Source organism: Mustela putorius, unplaced genomic scaffold, assembly GCF_011764305.1.
Source record: "Mustela putorius furo isolate JIRA1106 unplaced genomic scaffold, ASM1176430v1.1 tig00000743_pilon_pilon_pilon, whole genome shotgun sequence".
Taxonomy (NCBI): domain Eukaryota; kingdom Metazoa; phylum Chordata; class Mammalia; order Carnivora; family Mustelidae; genus Mustela; species Mustela putorius.
In genome coordinates, this window is record NW_025421464.1 from 3,948,892 (window position 1) to 3,966,322 (window position 17,431).

General features: G+C 43.5%; 1 protein-coding gene and 1 pseudogene across 6 annotated transcripts in view; one reads left to right on the plus strand and one right to left on the minus strand.

The window, feature by feature from the left end:
• Positions 1 to 642: 642 nt before the first annotated feature.
• On the minus strand, positions 643 to 2,156 carry LOC101680842 (annotated as a pseudogene).
• Positions 2,157 to 16,500: 14,344 nt separating this feature from the next.
• The window catches only part of ITCH (itchy E3 ubiquitin protein ligase), a 130,156-nt gene continuing 129,225 nt past the window's right edge, over positions 16,501 to 17,431 (plus strand). For 5 of the 6 annotated variants that reach the window (XM_045084102.1, XM_045084101.1, XM_013053384.2 and 2 more), the window contains exon 1: positions 16,501 to 16,619. The gene's annotated coding sequence lies outside the window, so the exon portion shown is untranslated. The remainder of the gene's footprint in view (positions 16,620 to 17,431) is intronic. The other variant, XM_004746592.2, reaches the window with a different exon arrangement.

Below are 17,431 nucleotides of genomic sequence, written 5' to 3' on the forward strand. Positions count from 1 at the left end.
GGTTGAGACCCCACTGGAGGTTGTGTACTTGAATTAAAAGTAAAACAAAGCTAAGACATACAGTATTCTCCAGCTGTGTTCAACATGGTTGCCAGAGAAGGCAGATATATGATGGGCTCATTCTGTACGTCGGGAATTACCTAGGAGAAGACGGGACAAGGATCTTTCATCCATCACAGTGATGAACAGGGAATCCAGGTGGACCAGGAGGAACACGGAAGTGGAGCGGGGGTAGGTGGGCAGTGTCTCAGGGCCAGTGGATTTGTGGTCTCACTGAGGTCAACAGTATGATGGAAGGAAAAATCCTTCCTCCTCTCTTCAAGGTCTTCCACCTGGACTAAGAATTAAATTTACACTAGATATATTAACAGAGAAAAAAACCAAAGTTTTATTAGGTGCACACAGAGGCCCGATGATGAAACGGAGACCTAATCAAATGGCCATCACAGGCTTTTTTTTTTTTTAATTAAACTTTTGTTTTAATGGGTCTCAAAATTCTGTGACAGATTTTTGGTCAAGTTGTTTCCATTAAAAAGTACTGATTTTAAAAACTAATAACTTAAAACTGCCACAAACACACAAAAAAACCCAAATGGTCCCCAAAACATTCTCCTTTCCTTCTGAAGGTTTTACGATGCATTGTTATCATTAACCAGTCTTTTACTATTAAACTTAAATGGCCAATTGACACAAACAGTTCTGAGACCGTTCTTCCACCACTGATTAAGACTGGGGTGGCAGGTATTGGGGATAATATTCATTTAGCCTTTTGAGCTTTCTGGGCAGACTTGGTGACCTTGCCAGCTCCAGCTGCCTTCTTGTCCACTGCTTTGATGACACCCACAGCAACCGTCTATCTCATGTCACGAACAGCGAAACGGCCCAGAGGAGGATAGTCAGAGAAGCTCTCAACACACATAGGCTTGCCAGGAACCATATCAACAATGGCAGCGTCACCAGATTTCAAGAACTTGGGACCATCTTCCAGCTTTTTTCCAGAACGACGATCTATCTTCTCCTTCAGCTCAGCAAACTTGCAAGCAATGTGAGCTGTGTGACAATCCAGCACAGGTGCATATCCAGCACTAATTTGGCCTGGATGGTTCAGGATAATCACCTGAGCTGTGAAGCCAGCTGCTTCCATTGGTGGGTCATTTTTGCTGTCACCAGCCACAATGCCACGACGAGCATCTTTGACAGATACGTTCTTGACATTGAAGCCCACATTGTCCCCAGGAAGAGCCTAACTCAAAGCTTCATGGTGCATTTCAACAGACTTGACTTCAGTTGTAACATTGACTGGAGCAAAAGTGACCACCATGCCAGGCTTAAGAACACCAGTCTCCACTCGGCCCACAGGGACAGTACCAATACCACCAATTTTGTAGACGTCCTAGAGAGGCAGATGCAAGGGCTTGTCAGTTGGACGAGTTGGTGGCAGAATACAATCCAGAGCTTCAAGCAGTGTGGTTCCACTGGCATTCATTACGGGTGACTTTCCATCCCTTGAACCAAGGCATATTAGCACTTGGCTCCAGCATGTTGTCACCATTCCAACCAGAAATTGTCACAAATGCTACTGTGTCGGGGTTGTAGCCAATTTTCTTAATGTAGGTGCTGACTTCCTTAATGATTTCCTCGTATCTCTTCTGGCTGTAGGGTGGCTCAGTGGAATCCATTTTGTTAACACCAACAATTAGTTGTTTTACACCCAGTGTGTAAGCCAGAAGGGCATGCTCATGGGTCTGCCCGTTCTTGGAGATACCTGCTTCAAATTCACCAACACCAGCAGCAACAATCAGGACAGCACAGTCAGCCTGGGATGTGCCTGTAATCATGTTTTTGATAAAATCTCTGTGTCCTGGAGCATCAATGATGGTCACGTAATACTTGCTGGTCTCAAATTTCCACAGGGAGATATCAATGGTGATACCACGTTCACGTTCAGCTTTCAGTTCATCCAAGACCCAGGCATACTTGAAGGAGCCTTTTCCCATCTCAGCAGCCTCCTTCTCGAATTTTTCGATAGTTCTTTTGTCAATCCCACCACATTTGTAGATCAGATGACCAGTAGTGGTAGACTCGCCTGAATCTACATGTCCGATGACAACAATGTTGATATGAGTCTTTTCCTTCCCCATTCTGGTTTAGGATGAGCGGTGGTTTTCACAACACCTGTGTTCTGGCGGCAAACCCCCACAGGCGGTTTTTATACGGTTTAGACAAAGAGACAATAATCTGTGAGGAATTGACAGGATAAAGAAAATAGATGTGTGGAGGCTTTAATTAGTAAGGAATTTTTTATACGATTTTATTCACTTATCTGATTGAGAGAGAGAGAGAACCAGCAGGGGAGGGGCAGAGGGAGAGGAAGAGGCTGAGCAGGGAGCCCAATCCGGGACTCGATCCCAGGACCCTGGGATCATGACCCGAGCCGAAGACAGACACTTCACAGACTGAGCCACCCAGGCGCCCCATAATTAATAAGGAATTCTAAGTGGAATTTGTGCTGAGGTAGTAGATTAGTAAAAATTTAACAAGGTTTTTTTCTATAGCTTTCTCAGTTTTGAAGTTCCTCTCTCTGGTAATAAGGATGTCTTTTCCTTTTTTTATGGGCTGGGGCGTGTCTTTCATATGGGAGATTTGTTTCCTGATTTCAGCAGGACAGAGCAGAGTCTGAGTGTCCTGTCCTTGCACGAGTTCCTTCCCAAGTAGCTTCAATTCAAAAACAATCACTATGTTATTGTGGTACATTTTGGGTGGCTGCCGTTGGCCTCTCCAGATCAAAGGAGAGGAGGCGGGAAAAGGAAATCAAGGGTTCAGACTTGGCATTCAGATATGACCCTGGGAGACCAAGGTCACTGGAGGAGAGGAGACCAAGGAAGGCTCTGATACTGAATCAATCATCCTAGAAGAATGTCAGGAGTAGAGGTAAGAAGTAAAACAACCAGTTTTTCTACAGGGGAGGAAACAAGAGGTTAGAGATGGTGAGGCACATACTTAAGGTCACACAGTGATGTTGGCAGGAGGGCTGGGATTTGAGGCCACCTCTGCTAACCCAGGAGCCTGGGTCACACCTTTACTCTGCTGAATCAGTGAGTTCAGCCTCGGAGGCTAGGGCCCTGGGGTTTTGCCTCCTCTCCTGCAGAGCTAAGCTGCTGCCAGGCCACCTCGTGCCAAACATGCGTTGCGCCAGCCACCTGCCGCCATCATCTCTGAATCCTACATTCTGTTCACTGTCATGGACTTTTTCTCTTCCCCTTTAGCTGACTCTGACTCCAGAACCTGTTCTACCCTGGAGGCTGTGTCAACAGCTCCAAATCCTGCTGTTCATGACACAGCCTGTCCCATGGCCAGACCGTCTTCTGACATGGATTGGGAGGGAAATGAGAGTCATAAAGCAAATAACAGCACCTGCTTCCGTGAGCCCTAACAAACACCCACTCGACACCAGACTTGGTATCTATCCCCTCTCATTTAATCCTCATGACGTCTGATTGGACCCATTTTGCAGATGAGAACACAAAGGCTCAGAGAGAGTCACTTGTCTGGGACCCCACAGCCAGGAAGTTGCAGAGCTGGAGTTCATCCTGAAAATGTGTAGCTCTTACAGTCCTTGTTCTTTGCAAATACTAGGAAAAAAAAATGAAATAAGATAATGGACATAATAGTGTTAGTACCAGTATAACACATTTTTATTAAAATAACTTTTCAAAAGAATTGCATATTTCCTGACCTCCATCTGCCAGAGCAGGCTGGCATTCCCTGTCAAGTCTCCTTCAAAAATTCCTTAGAATCTCTGGGGGTGTCTTTCCTGTGTTCCAAAACAGGTCTTGTGGGCTGCCACGTGACCTTATCATTACTCACCCTATTTGAGTAGGTACTTCAGTGCGCCTGGCATCTGGCCTAGCATTCTATACACATGATTTCATACACATGTCTACACACCCTTAATATACATACATAAAATGTAAACAAATCATATATGTAAATATAAGATACTGTTTCTCTTTCACAAATGAGGCACAGAGAAGTAAGACTGGTAGCTATTGGTAGCATCCAGATCTCAGGGTTGGCAAAGCAAACTATAGTGTCCATCCCCACAGCAGTGATCCTGGCATCTCTCCTGCCTAAGTTCTCAGGGTGATCTGGGGAGTCGTTCCTAATTGTATACAGTCCCCAAGCCTGGTGCTCTGGCTCTCATGGATATCCTATGGGCCACCCAACATCCTTTATTGAATATCTTTCCTACTCAAACGGAAGAGAGTTGATTTCTTTTATTTGCAACTAAGCTTTTATTTTTTTAAGATTTTATTTATTCATTTGAGAGAGAGAGAGAGAGAGCGTACACAGGCAAGGGAAGAGGCAGAAGAGGGAGAACCAGACTCCCTGCTGAGCTGGGAGCCTGATTTGGGGCTTGATCCCAGGACTTGGAGATCGTGACCTGAGCCAAGACAGACATTTAACCACCTGGCCTACCCAGGTGTTCCAGCAACTAAGCCTTCTGATTTGTATGTTCCATAGCAACTCTATAGGAATGTGTATTATTTGTATTAAAAGCATGTTTGAGTTACTTAATGAATGTTTTAAATAATATAATAAATAATAGAGGTGCTTGTGAATCCACCATCCCGAAATAAAATGCAGAACCTCACAGTAACTTCTAACTATCTGCCCTCCACCCCAGCCAACCCTTTCCCTGATCACAGTGACCATCCTCCTGGGCCATGTGTACATTGTTCCCTTTTTTATTTTAAAAAAATTCTATTGAATTATAACACATATGCAGTAAGGTACACAAATATCAAGTGTACAATTCAAGTTACTATGTGTGTCTAGGTTTTGGTATAACTAGATCAATATACAGGAATCAGCCCTGTCCCAGAAGCCTCCTGTCCCAGCTAATTCCTATTGTTCCAGAGAAATCATTATTCTTACCTCTATTGTCTTATATTTATTTTGCCTGGTTTTTTTTTTTCAAAGATTTTATTTATTTATTTGACAGACACAGATCACAAGTAGGCAGAGAGGCAGGCAGAGAGAGAGGAGGAAGCAGGCTCCCTGCTGAGCAGAGAGCCCGACCCCAGGACCCTGAGATCATGACCTGAGCCGAAAGCAGAGGCTTTAACCCACTGAGCCACCCAGGCGCCCCTGTTTTTTTTTTTTTTTAAGATTTTATTTATTTATTTGACAGAGAGAGATCATAAGTAGGCAGAGAAGCAGACAGAGAGAGGGGGGAAAAAGGCTGCCTGCTGAGCAAAGAGCCCAATGTGGGCTCGATCCCAGGACCCTGAGATCATGACCTGAGCCAAAGACAGAGGCTTAACCCACTGAGCCAGCTAGGCGCCACTGTTTTGCCTGTTCTTAAACATTCAAAGAAAAAGTATACATTTTATGGGCATCTTTTTTTTTTTGTCCAGCTTCTTTCATTCATCATTATGTTTGTGCAAATCATCTATGTTTTCACGTGTGGTGGTAGTTTGCACTTTTTATTGTTAGATGCATTCCATTGTATGAATGTGCCATCATTTATTTTATTCATTCTATTGAAAACACTTGGGCTATTCTCTTACTTTCCTTTGTGTATTGCTTTATTTCATCTATATGTATTTCTGAAAGTGTCATCTCCATGTTTACAACTGTGCAAATGGAGGCTCAGAGAAGTTAGGTGACTTGCCTGAAGTTGCACAGCAAACAAGCAGTAGAACCTGGCTTGACTCCATCCACATCCTAAGTTCTGCATCTCAACTGCAGAGGAATGGAATAAAGGCCCTTCCTCTTTTTACTCTCTGGGACTGGGGAATTGCCATGTGTGTCCAAAAGACCCAGGTGACCTGACCCCATCCCCGGTGGCAGCAAGATTGTGATGTAGCTTAGTGGCTGGGAGCTCTGTATCTGTGATATGAGCTCACTCTTACCCTCTCAGGCTGCAACCACAAGTTCCTGACTGCTCCTTCCACAACCATTGTGTCAGGCAGTGCTCGGAAGGCTCAAGGTTCAGGCGCCCAGCCTCTGTCTCTTCAACCCCAGGCCAGACAGAGTGGGGTGTGGAGTCACTAGGAGGGCAGGCTGAGGCTGGCCACCTTGATGGATGGCCTGTGTTGGCTCCCAGCTGAACTCATCATCATCCTACCTCAGCGGTTTGTCCTTTTTTGCATATACTCTGTGATTGACTTATTCTTATTTTCTTTAAATCAACTTCCTTTTTTAAAACAACTTTAGGGCACACAACAAGGGGCACCTGGTTGCCTCTGTCAGTTGAGCGTCCAACTCTTGGTTTTGGCTGGGATCAGGACCTCAGGGTCGCGGGGTCAAGCCCACCTCAGGCTCAGTGTTCAGCAGGGAATCGGCTTAGGATTCTCTCTCTCTCCCCTCCCTCATTATCTCTCTCCTTCTTTCTTTCTCTCTCAAATAAATGGATAAAATTTTTTTAACTGTTCTTCAAAAAAACCCAATCTTCATTATTTTCACAACTTCTATTTTTCACATAGTTAATATAAGGATCTAAGACACTATTCAAAGAGTATGAAAGGTATAGAGGAGAATGTTTTTCTCTTGTCCTTATCTTCCAGGCATCCAACTCCTTTTTTTTTTTTTAAGATTTTATTTATTTATTTGACAGACAGAGATCAGAAGTAGGCAGAGAGGCAGGCAGAGAGAGAGGGAGGAAGCAGGCTCCCTGCTAAGCAGAGAGCCCGATTCGGGACTTGATCCCAGAACCCCGGGATCATGAAACCCTTAGCTGAAGGCAGAGGCTTTAACCCACTGAGCCACCCAGGCACCCCAGCATCCAACTCCTTTAAGAGACATCCGCTTTATTAATTTCCTTTGTGTCTTCCAGAAATATTCTATGCACACATAAACAAATGGATAGTCCAGTTACTTTTTTTTTTTTTTTACCAAATGTTTAGATTTTATTTCCTAAATAAAATAAAGTGGAGACCGTTTCATATCTGTGTACATAGATCTTCCTTGTTTTGGTTTTTTTTTTAAGGTTGCATAGTTTTCCAGCACCATGTTTTATCTCATCCTCTACTGATGGACATTGACCTTATTTCCAGTTTTTTCCTATTACAAACAATGTTATGATAACCAGATTCATCTGCTATTTTGCTCATTGTATATTTCTTTGTAAATTCCTAGAAATCGAACTGCTGGAACACCTGGCATATGTGGGTTGTTTTTTGGTTTTTTTGTTTTGGGCGTATGGGGTCTGCTTTTTTTTTTTTTTTTTTCTTTAGGGAGAGTTTTTTTTAGAGAGAGATTGAGAGAGCGAGTGCCCATGCATGCATGAGTAGGGGAGGAAGAGCAGAGAGAGAGAATCTTAAAGCAGGCTCCACCCTGAGCTTGGAGCCTGAATGCAGCCCTACTTGGGGCTAGATCTCACAACACCATTGTGAGATCATCACCTGAGCTGAAATCAAAAGTTGGAGGCTTAACCCACTGAACCACCCAGACGCCCCCATATATGTTTTTTAAAACAACTCTGTAGAGGTATAATGAACATATCATAAAATTCACCCATTTTAAAGATACAGTTCAATGATTTGTAGCAGATTTATTGAGTTGTGCAACCATTATCATAACCTATTTTTAGAATATTTTCAATACTCCAATAAGATCCCTTGTGGTCATTTACAATTACTTTCTATTCCCATTCTCCACCACGGGCAACCATTCATCTCTACTTTCTGTCTCTACAGATTTTTCTTTTCTGGACATTTCATGTACTGAACACAGAATCATGCAATATGTGATCTCTTGTGTCTAGCTTTTTGTATTTAACTTAATGTTTCTGAGGTTCATTCATATCATAGCAAGTATCAATAACTCATTCCTTTTTATTATTGAGTAGTATCCCATTGTATGAATAAAATACTTTTTTAATTAATTTGCCAATTAATGAATATTTGAATTGTTTCTTTTTATTTTCACTTTCTGGGTATTATGAATAAAGTTGCTGTGAACATTTACATGCAGATCATTGGTAGACATTTATTTCCATTTTTCTTGGGTAGATACCTAGAAGTAGAATTGTTGAATCGTGTGATATATTTATATTCAACTTTTTAAGAAACCAAGAAACTGTTTTCCAAAGTGTATGTACTATTTTTTAATTCCTACCAGCAATGTATGAAACTTCCTGCTTCTCCACATTCTTGCCAATGTTTGTTATTGTCTGTTTTTTTTTTTTATTATTATTCTTATAACCATCCTAGTGGGTGTAATGACATGTCATTGTGGTTTTAATTTGCATTTCACTAATAACTAATGATATTGGGAATCTGTTCATGTGCTTATTAGTCATTCCTGTACCTTCTTTGGTGAAATGGTAAAAATGCTCATTTTTAAAAAATGGGGTTCTTTGTCTTATTATTGAGTTTTGCAAGTTCTTTATATATTCTGGATACAAATCCTTTACAATATATGTGTTCTGAGCAAATTTTCTCCCAGTCTGTGTCTTCATTTTTTTTCTTTCTTATTTTTTAAGACAGTATTCACCCATTTATATATATATTTTTTAATTTTTTAAGTAAGCTCCACACACAATGTGGGGCTTGAATTCATGACCCTGAGATCAGGAGTCACATGTTGTACTGATTGAGCCAGCCAGGCACCCCATCTTTCATTTTCTTAATGATGTCTTTAAAAAAAATTGTTGAAGGAAAAATCACAAAACATAAAATCAACCATTTAATATTGAACAATTCTGGGTACCTGGCTGGTTCAGTTGGAAGAACATGCAACTCTTGATCTCAAATTCATAACTTCAAGCCACATGTTGAGTGTAGAGAATACATAGACATGTAAATCTTAAAAAATAAAATTACCAACTCATTAATGGTGCGTTTTGAAGAAAAAAATTGAATTTTGATCATCTCATTAATTTTTTTTATCCATAATTCTTTGTTGTGTCATATCTAAAAAAACTTTTCCTAAACCAAGGTCTCAAAGATTTTTCTCCAGGATCTTCTAAAAGTCATATAGTTTGACTCTTCTCTTTAGGTTCCAGATCCAATTTAAGTTATTTTTTGTGTATGCTGTAAAATAGTGTTATAAGCCCATCTTTTTACATGTGGATATCCTGACATATATATTTTTAATTTCAATAGAGATGACCAAATTGTCTCCCCACCACACAACTGGCGTCACACCAATCACCAGCGAGCATGGCGGTTTTCTCACACTCAGTGTGTTAGCAGTTGCTATCTCAAAGAGTTGCTATCTCTTTGATATCTCAGTTATCAAACTTTTGTTCTTGGCCAATCTAATCATGAAAATATAGCATCTCAGAGCTTTACTTTGCTAAATTTCTGCTTTAGCCACAACCTAATCACTACTGTGAAATATAATAGCTCCGTGTATTAGCTACCTATTGCTTTAGCATATATTACTAAGACACATAGGGTGACTGGACCATTTAACCTTGTAGGACCTGCCCATCCTTCCCTCCAACCTTGGAAGGTCCTCAAGGACTGAAAATAAAGTCACGTTCCCTGTATATTTGATTGTGCCCTTTGCCACCTCAGAAGTTTGCTTAAATGGAGGCTGAGTTCTAAAATTCCCAGGATTGTTTCTGGTCTGACATATTCTCAGCTTGCATAAGGTGACCTGGATGCGTATTGCTTGACTCTATCTTTGCCTGAGGAATTTGCAGGCATGCATTAGATTTTCTTTTTAAGAGATAGAAATTCTGGTTTAGGACAGACATTTCCAGTGCCATGGGCAAGAAATGATTCTGATTGGCAATTTGTAGAGATAGGGTAATGGGGCTTAACTAGGAGAAGGAGACCTTTAGGTTTGAGAGCAAGAAAAGAGGGAACTGGGGATAATGAGCAGGAACAGAAGCTCTGACATACTGTTTATTATCCAAGGGAGTTCTTCAGTCCTACAGTTGCTCATCCAAATTTTAGTCCTCCCAAAAACTGCAGGAGGAGGTGCTCAGAGCTCCTTATGGCTATTTATTTTTATGACTTTTTTTTTCTACTTCTAAATTCAGTACAGACAATCTGAAGGATACAGAGAAGCACAAAGTCTTTTTTTGGCATTGATTCAAAGAGGCAGTTGTGGAATAAGTGAAAAAGACAGTCCTAGGTTTAAATATCAGGTCTGTTTCTTGCATTCTGCTAACAGAGTTGGCGAGTCACCCAACCCTTCTGACCTCTGTTCCTCCTCTGGAAAAGTGGTAATCACAATGCCTCCTCCCTCACTGGGGATGAATAGAGACACATTTAGTTCAGGGCATACAGTGGGCACTCAGTGTGTCTCTGTTTCCTCCTTTCACAATTTACAAGAAATTTTCATTCAAGCATTTTCTGAGCATCTTTAAAATGTTATTGCAGGCCAGAGGAAATACAGGGATGGATAAGACTGTGTCCTTGCCCTTGAAGAACTTACGATTTGAGGAAAGAGAGATTAAATGGTCTAGGCCGCTGCCTTTGATAAAATAGACACATGACTCCAATTTTCACATGTCAGCAGAGGCCCAGAGAGGCCAAGAAATACAGCAAGTAAGTAGTAGGGAGGGGACTGGAACACAATTAAGAGGAATATTGGGACAGAAGCAACGAGAAAGGAATTTTGGAAATAAAATCATGCCAATTTGTAGTTCAAAAGAGAGGAAGAGGAGCACCTCTCTAGCTGGCTCAGTCAGTAGAACTTGATCTTGATGCCACTCTTGATCTCAGGCTTGTGAGTTCAAACCCCACACTGGGTGTAGAGCCTATTAAAAAAAAAAAAAAGAGGAGGTGGGGACAGGGGGACAGGGGGACAGGTGGGAGATAGAGACGTCTACGAATGAATCAAGGGTTACAAATCCAGCCCTGAAGGTGGACTGCATTTTGTTGGTGCAGGATTTCCCCTCTCCTCCCAACATTTTATTATGAACATTTTCCAACCTATAGAACTGTTGAAACACTTGTACAGTGAACATCCATGTATCCACCATCTGGATTCCATAGTTGCTAACCCTTTGGTATGTTTGCTTTGTCATGTGTTTATTCACTTATCTAGCTCTCCATCTATCCATCTTATTTTTTTTTTTAAAGATTTTATTTATTTATTTGACAGAGAGAGATCACAAGTAGGCAGAAAGGCAGGCAGAGAGAGAGAGAGGAGGAAGCAGACTCCCCGCTGAGCAGAGAGCCTGATGCGGGACTCGATCCCAGGACCCTGAGATCATGACCCGAGCCGAAGGCAGTGGCTTAACCCACTGAGCCACCCAGGCGCCCCTATCCATCTTATTTGATGCAATTCACAGAAGCTGCAGAGTTCACTCTCCTTCTAGACACTTCAGCACCCCCTCATTAGAGCTCAATATTTGTTTCTGTTTTTAGGTTAAATTTACATACAGTGGTATGCGTAGATCTCAAGTAAACCATTTGCTGCTTTTGACAAATGGATACAACTGTGTAATCCACACCCCTCACAAGGTACTGAGAGAACATTTTCAACAGCAGGAAATTCCCTCCTCCCAGAGGCAACCGCTATTGTGATTTTTTCCACCATCAATTAGGTTTTTACCTGTTCTAGAACATTTTACAATTTATAGAACATTTTAAAATATTATTTATACATATATACTCTTTTGCATAAGGCATCTTTCCTTTAGTATGATGTCTGAGGCTTATCTATTTTTTGCATATTAGTAATGTTGTTATTGCCTAGTAGTATCCTACTGTATGAGTGACTACAACAGAATTTATTCATTTTCCTGTTGATGGAGCACACAGAAGGTTTTCAAAAATTTTTTTAGATTTTATTTATTTATTTGACAGACAGAGATCACAGGCAGGCAGAGAGAGAGAGAGGGAGAAGCAGGCTCCCTGCTGAGCAGAGAGCCCGTTGCAGGGCTGGATCCCAGGACTCTGGGATCATGACCTGAGCCGAAAGCAGAGGCTTTAACCCACTGAACCACCCAGACACCCCCACACAGAAGTTTTAAACACTTTGTATTGGTTGCCAGTGTTGTATGCCTGGCTGCAAATCCTGGCTCTGTTGTATGCTAGATATGTGCCCATGTGCTGGTTACTTTATCTCTTTGAGATTCAGTTTTCCCAATCTGCATAATGGGAAAACTGACAGCTATTGCTTATTAAATATTTGCCATGTGCTTGCTTGGCCCTTTCCAAGTTTTTCACATAATCACTTAATCCTCATAATGACCCACAAGATAGGGTTTATTACCATTCCTATTTTATAGATTTGGAAACTGAACACTCCACCTAGTTGCTGGAAGTATTCAAAGAACTAGTGTCTGGAAAGCACTTGGGACTCTATGTTGTAACTACAATGTAGACAGTAAACATTAGTTGTTATTTTTCGTTTTACCTTACTGGCCCTTAGAGGAATCAATCAATCAATCAATTTTTAAGATTTTTTAAAAAGATTTTATTGATTTATTTGACACAGAGAGAGACAATGCATGAGCACAAGCAGGTAGAGTGGCAGGCAGAGGGAGAAGCAGGCTCCCTGCTGAGCAAGGAGCCTGATGGGGAACTCCATCCCAGGACCCTGGGATCATGATCTGAGCAGAAGGCAGACGCTTAACCGACTGAGCAACCCAGGTGTCCCTCTTGGGAGAATTTAAGTTTATTACTCTTTTTTTTTTTTTTAAAGATTTTATTTATTTATTTGGCAGACAGAGATCACAAGTAGGCAGAGAGGCAGGCAGAGAGAGAGAAAGAGAAGCAGGCTTCCTGCTGAGCAGAGAGCCCGATGTGGGGCTCGATCCCAGAACCCTGAGATCATGACCTGAGCCAAAGGCAGAGGCTTTAACCCACTGAGCCACCCAGGTGCCCCTAAGTTTATTACTTTTAATGGAGAAACTGTATAAAACCCTGAGAATAGGGTTGCCAGATAAAAGGCAGATGTCCAGTTAAGTTTGAATTTTAGATAGACAATGAAAATAATTTTAGCCTAACTATATTACATCAAATTTGTCACATATTAATGCTAAAAAGTGATTCGTTGTTTATCTAAAATTCAAATTTAATCCAGCCTCCTCTATTTTTATTTTCTAAGTATGGCAACCTTACCTTGGAGGAAATGACTAAGGTGACTAGGGACAGAACTTGTGCACATCAGTTTGGAGATAAGTAAACAGTCTTAAAGAGGGCAAAGGAGAGAGCCATGAGGTCTTAAGTGGATCCAGATCTTAGTCTCCTAGAAGCTCCATTAGTGTCTGGTCTCCATCAATGCACAACTCTGCCACTTTTCAAGTCTTCCCCTGCCTCTGGCAGTTGAATGCAGAGTGGCTTCAGGGAAGACTGGGGCAGCAACATGACTAAGTGTTCTGTGGGGAAAGCCAGTAAGTGACAGGCGGCATGTGGGCTGCTGGGGTTTCTCTTCCCACTCCTTCCAGCTCTGCATCCCTGCTTCCTTCCCTCCTTCTCTCCCCAGAGGCCTGGAAAGCTCCTTCCCTTGCTGGTGGGGCTTCCTCCAGCGCTGCTCTGGCAGGACTGGGTCCTGTCCCATGCTGACCTGGGTGTCCATGGCAGAAGAAGGGTGTCGGTGGTTCAGGGCTTTATCAGTCACAGGGTCTGCATTCCGACCAGGTCTACACTGACTTCTGAATCAGGGAACATGGGAGCCAGAGCCACAGCAAGGGAGAGGAGGAAGTGGTCACACTGGGATTCTCTGTTCTCATGAATTCAGCTTCTCCTTTGAGAACCACGAACTACCTTCTACCAACTACCAGAACGTTCACAACATCCTACAAGGTAGAATCTATTATTTCCATCTAGAGATTCAGACACTGAGGCTAAGGGACTGGCCTAAGACCCCTAAATTGTTGACTGTCAGGGCTAGATCCTTGATCTATATGCCTTGGAAGAGACATAAGTTTTTAACTTCTGCTAGGTACTGCCTCCCAGATCAGAGCTAATCCACCCTGTTGGAATCTGCAAGTTAGGATAGCATAATCCAGTGGTTCTCAAAATGTGATCCCTGGGGGGTACCTGTGTGGCTCAGTGGGTTAAAGCCTCTGCCTTCGGCTCAGGTCATGATCCCAGGGTCCTAGGATCGAGCCCGGCATAGGGGTCTCTGCTCAGTAGGGAGCCTGCTTCCTCCTCTCTCTGCCTACTTGTGATCTCAGTCTGTCAAATAAATAAAATTTTAAAAAAGATGTGATCCCTGGGCATCAACATCACCAGGGAGCTTGTGAGGAATGCAATTCTTGGGCCTACTGATAACAGAACTTTCTGACTCAGAAATTCTGTGGCTAATATCTGGCAATCGGGTTTTAATAAGCCTTCCAGGTGATTCTGATGCACTCTGAAGTTTGAGAATCTTTATGAATAATAGAAAGAGGTGCATTTTAAAAAGTGCACATATTTAAAGCATATTTAAGTAAACTTTTACTGACATATAATATAAATACAGAAAAAGACACAAATCATAAGTATACAGCTCAATGGGCTTTCAAATAGTGAGAATGCTTGTGTATCAGAACTCAGCTCAAGACACAGAACATTATTACCAACCTGGAGAAACCCCTTTGTGCCCCTTCCTGGTATTACCTCTCTTCAAAGGATAATCCCTATCCTGACCTCAAACACTATTAGATTAGTTTTGCCTAACATTATATGGTTTTAAAAATTATAGATGAAGGTATGGAATGCCTGGGTGGCGGGTAAGCGACCCACTCTTGTTTCAGCTCAGGGCATGATCTCGGCATTGTGGAATCAAGCTCTGAGTGGGGCTCCCTGTTCAGCTAGGAGTCTGCTTGAGATTCTCTCTCTCCCTCTCCCCGCCCCTCCCCTCCCAAATAAATAAATCTTAAAAAAAAAAAAAAATTGTACATGAAGACAGAATCTGGAACCACAGGACTTTTACTGGATCCCTGGTTTCCTACTAACTGATCTAGAATCAGTCATCTAATCTCCTTCTCTGTATAATGCTCATAGAAATACCTCAAACCTTAAAGGGACAGTGTGTTTCCTAAACTTGTGTGGTGTCAAGAATCACCTGGGGCACTAGTTAAAAAACCCATATTCCCCAGAGCATACCTTCTTCATAAGACAAAAATTGGTTGTGGGTAGAGAGGAAAAATTTTCTCCTTGCTTATGTAAAAGCACACATATATATTAAAAGCACATAAATACATTAATAGATATACAGTATATTTGTGGTATTAAAATTTCATGGGGGAATAATTAGAGAAACATGTCTAAAAAGTTCTTTAGAGAGCTGATAATTTTTTTTTTTTTTAAAAGGTTGAAAAACACTGCCCTACAGCAATGATTCGTCAAGCGTGGTCTGTGGTTAAAAATGCAAATTCTCGGGTCTCACTCCAGATCTACTGAATCGGAAATTCTGGGGGTGGGGCCCAGCAATCTATCGTTTAACAAATCCTTCGGGAGATTCTGATGGGCACTAAAGTTTGAGAACCACTGCCCTGGAGATTCTGACTGGGGTAAGATCCCTGAGTCTGGACCTTTAACCAGCTCTCCTAAGCCATATTGCAGCCAACATTGACAAAGAGATTTGAACGTACTTTGAAAAATGCAAGTGACTTGCCATGTGGTAAAATATGTTCATATGGACAGGCTAAACAATAACAGTGAAGGTCATTAATTACTAAGTCCTTAGCTGGGTCTCTGAGTCTACTTGCACAGCCTATTAATTCTCACAAACAAGAAGTTAAGAGGACGGACCAGACTGCCTGGGTTTCTTTCTTTCTTTAAAAGATCTTATTTATTTACTTGACAGATCACAAGTAGGCAGAGAGGCAGGCAGAGGGAGAGGGAGAAGCAGGCTCTCCGCTGAGCAGAGAGCCCTAGTGCAGGGCTCGATCCCAGGACCCGGGAATCATGACCTGTGCTGAAGGCAGAGGCTTTAACTCACTGAGCCACCCAAGCGCCCCCTGCCTGAGTTTCCATCCAGCTTGTGACTTGGTTTATGCATTTGTAACGTGAAGATAATACAAGTAGTTTTGTCATAGATTTGTTGTGAGGCTGAAAGAGCTTACGGATCAGCTCTTCGAACACCTGCCGCGTTGGCATCACTTTTATGTAGGCTGTTTCCATATCCTTAACCGCACCTTGTTAAAAAAAAAAAAAAAAAAAAAAAAGGTGGATTTGAACCCGATCAATCAAACTCCCTAGTGTACTTTCTTAAGGACTAAACTATAATCCAGTAGTTCTGAAAGTGTGATCCCCCACCAGGAGCACACCAGAGTCAGATAGAGGCAAATTATTACATCCATCCCAGATCTGCTGAAAGAGGAACTCTGGGGGTGGGGCCCCTAAGTTTCAACAAGTTCTTCAGGTAATTCTGATGCACATTAGCGTTTGGGAACCACAGCTACAGTCTTTAGAGGTTCGGGGGTGGAGAGTAGCTTTAAAAAAAAAAAAAAAAAAAGCCTTGAGGGGCTGGGAGAACTCCCAGGGTCCCTCCCACCTAAGCGCGAGCCTACTCCGGTTTAGAAGGTCTCCCAAGCTTCTGCCAACTCTCCCGGTCGGCGCGAAAGGCCTTCTGGGGCTTGTGGTCCACATTCCTTCCAAGCTGGAGGCGCCTGCGCGTTGGCCTCCAACTAGCTCTAGTTGCTGTGGTCGGGGCTCGGGACCGGCTGCCATCTTAGTCGAGGGACCGAAGAGTCGCCGCCGCCCCGAGTCCCGGTAAACATTCGCTGGCTGGCCGGGGGTAGTTCTGGGTAGAGGGGGGAGCCCGCATGAGAGTGTCCGAGGAGAACCAGGGGTGAGAGTGCGGCGCGCGGGCGGAGGACTCCAGAGCCGCGACTGCTCTCTTTTCCCTCACAGCCGGTGCCCGTGGGGGTCGCGGGGAGCTCGGGCTAGTGGCCGAGGGGTGGGTTGGCCGGAGGCGCCGACCAGCCACTAATGGCCGGGGTATGGGGAGCCCCTCGCCTCGCGGGCGCCAAGTTGTGAGAGGGCTGGGCCGTGGCGGGCGGCAGCAGGGTCCATCCCCGCGCCCCTCAGCCCCGCCCGGGGGCCAGTCTCCCGCGGCCCGGCCTACGCGCGGGGCCCCGCGGCAGCGGCCGGAGCGGCCGACGTGGCTCTGTGAGGGGCGGCGGCGGGGCCCACCTGCCACTCGGCTGGCCTTCACGAGACTTTTTGGAGCCCCCAGTCGGGAGGCGGGCCCAACACAGCGGCTGCCTCCTCCTTCTTCCACTCCCTTCCTCCCTCCATTGTCCCCCATCGTGGTGGTCCCGGGCCGGGCGCCCTTTTCTGCGCCCGGTGTCGCGACCCCGCCGGCACTTCCCGGCGCCGAGTTTTGCGGACGTGGAGCTGTCACTGCCCTCCCTCCTGAGTGCCCTTTTTTTCATCGGAGAAAAGAAAAAAGTAGCCGCGAACGTATTCTAAGGGTCGAAACGTGATGAGGACATGACTTAGTGGGAACTAAGTGGGGGAACTCAAGTTTTCAGACATAGTCCCGGGCCACGACTTGAGAGGCTCTGGGTCTCTGCGTCCAA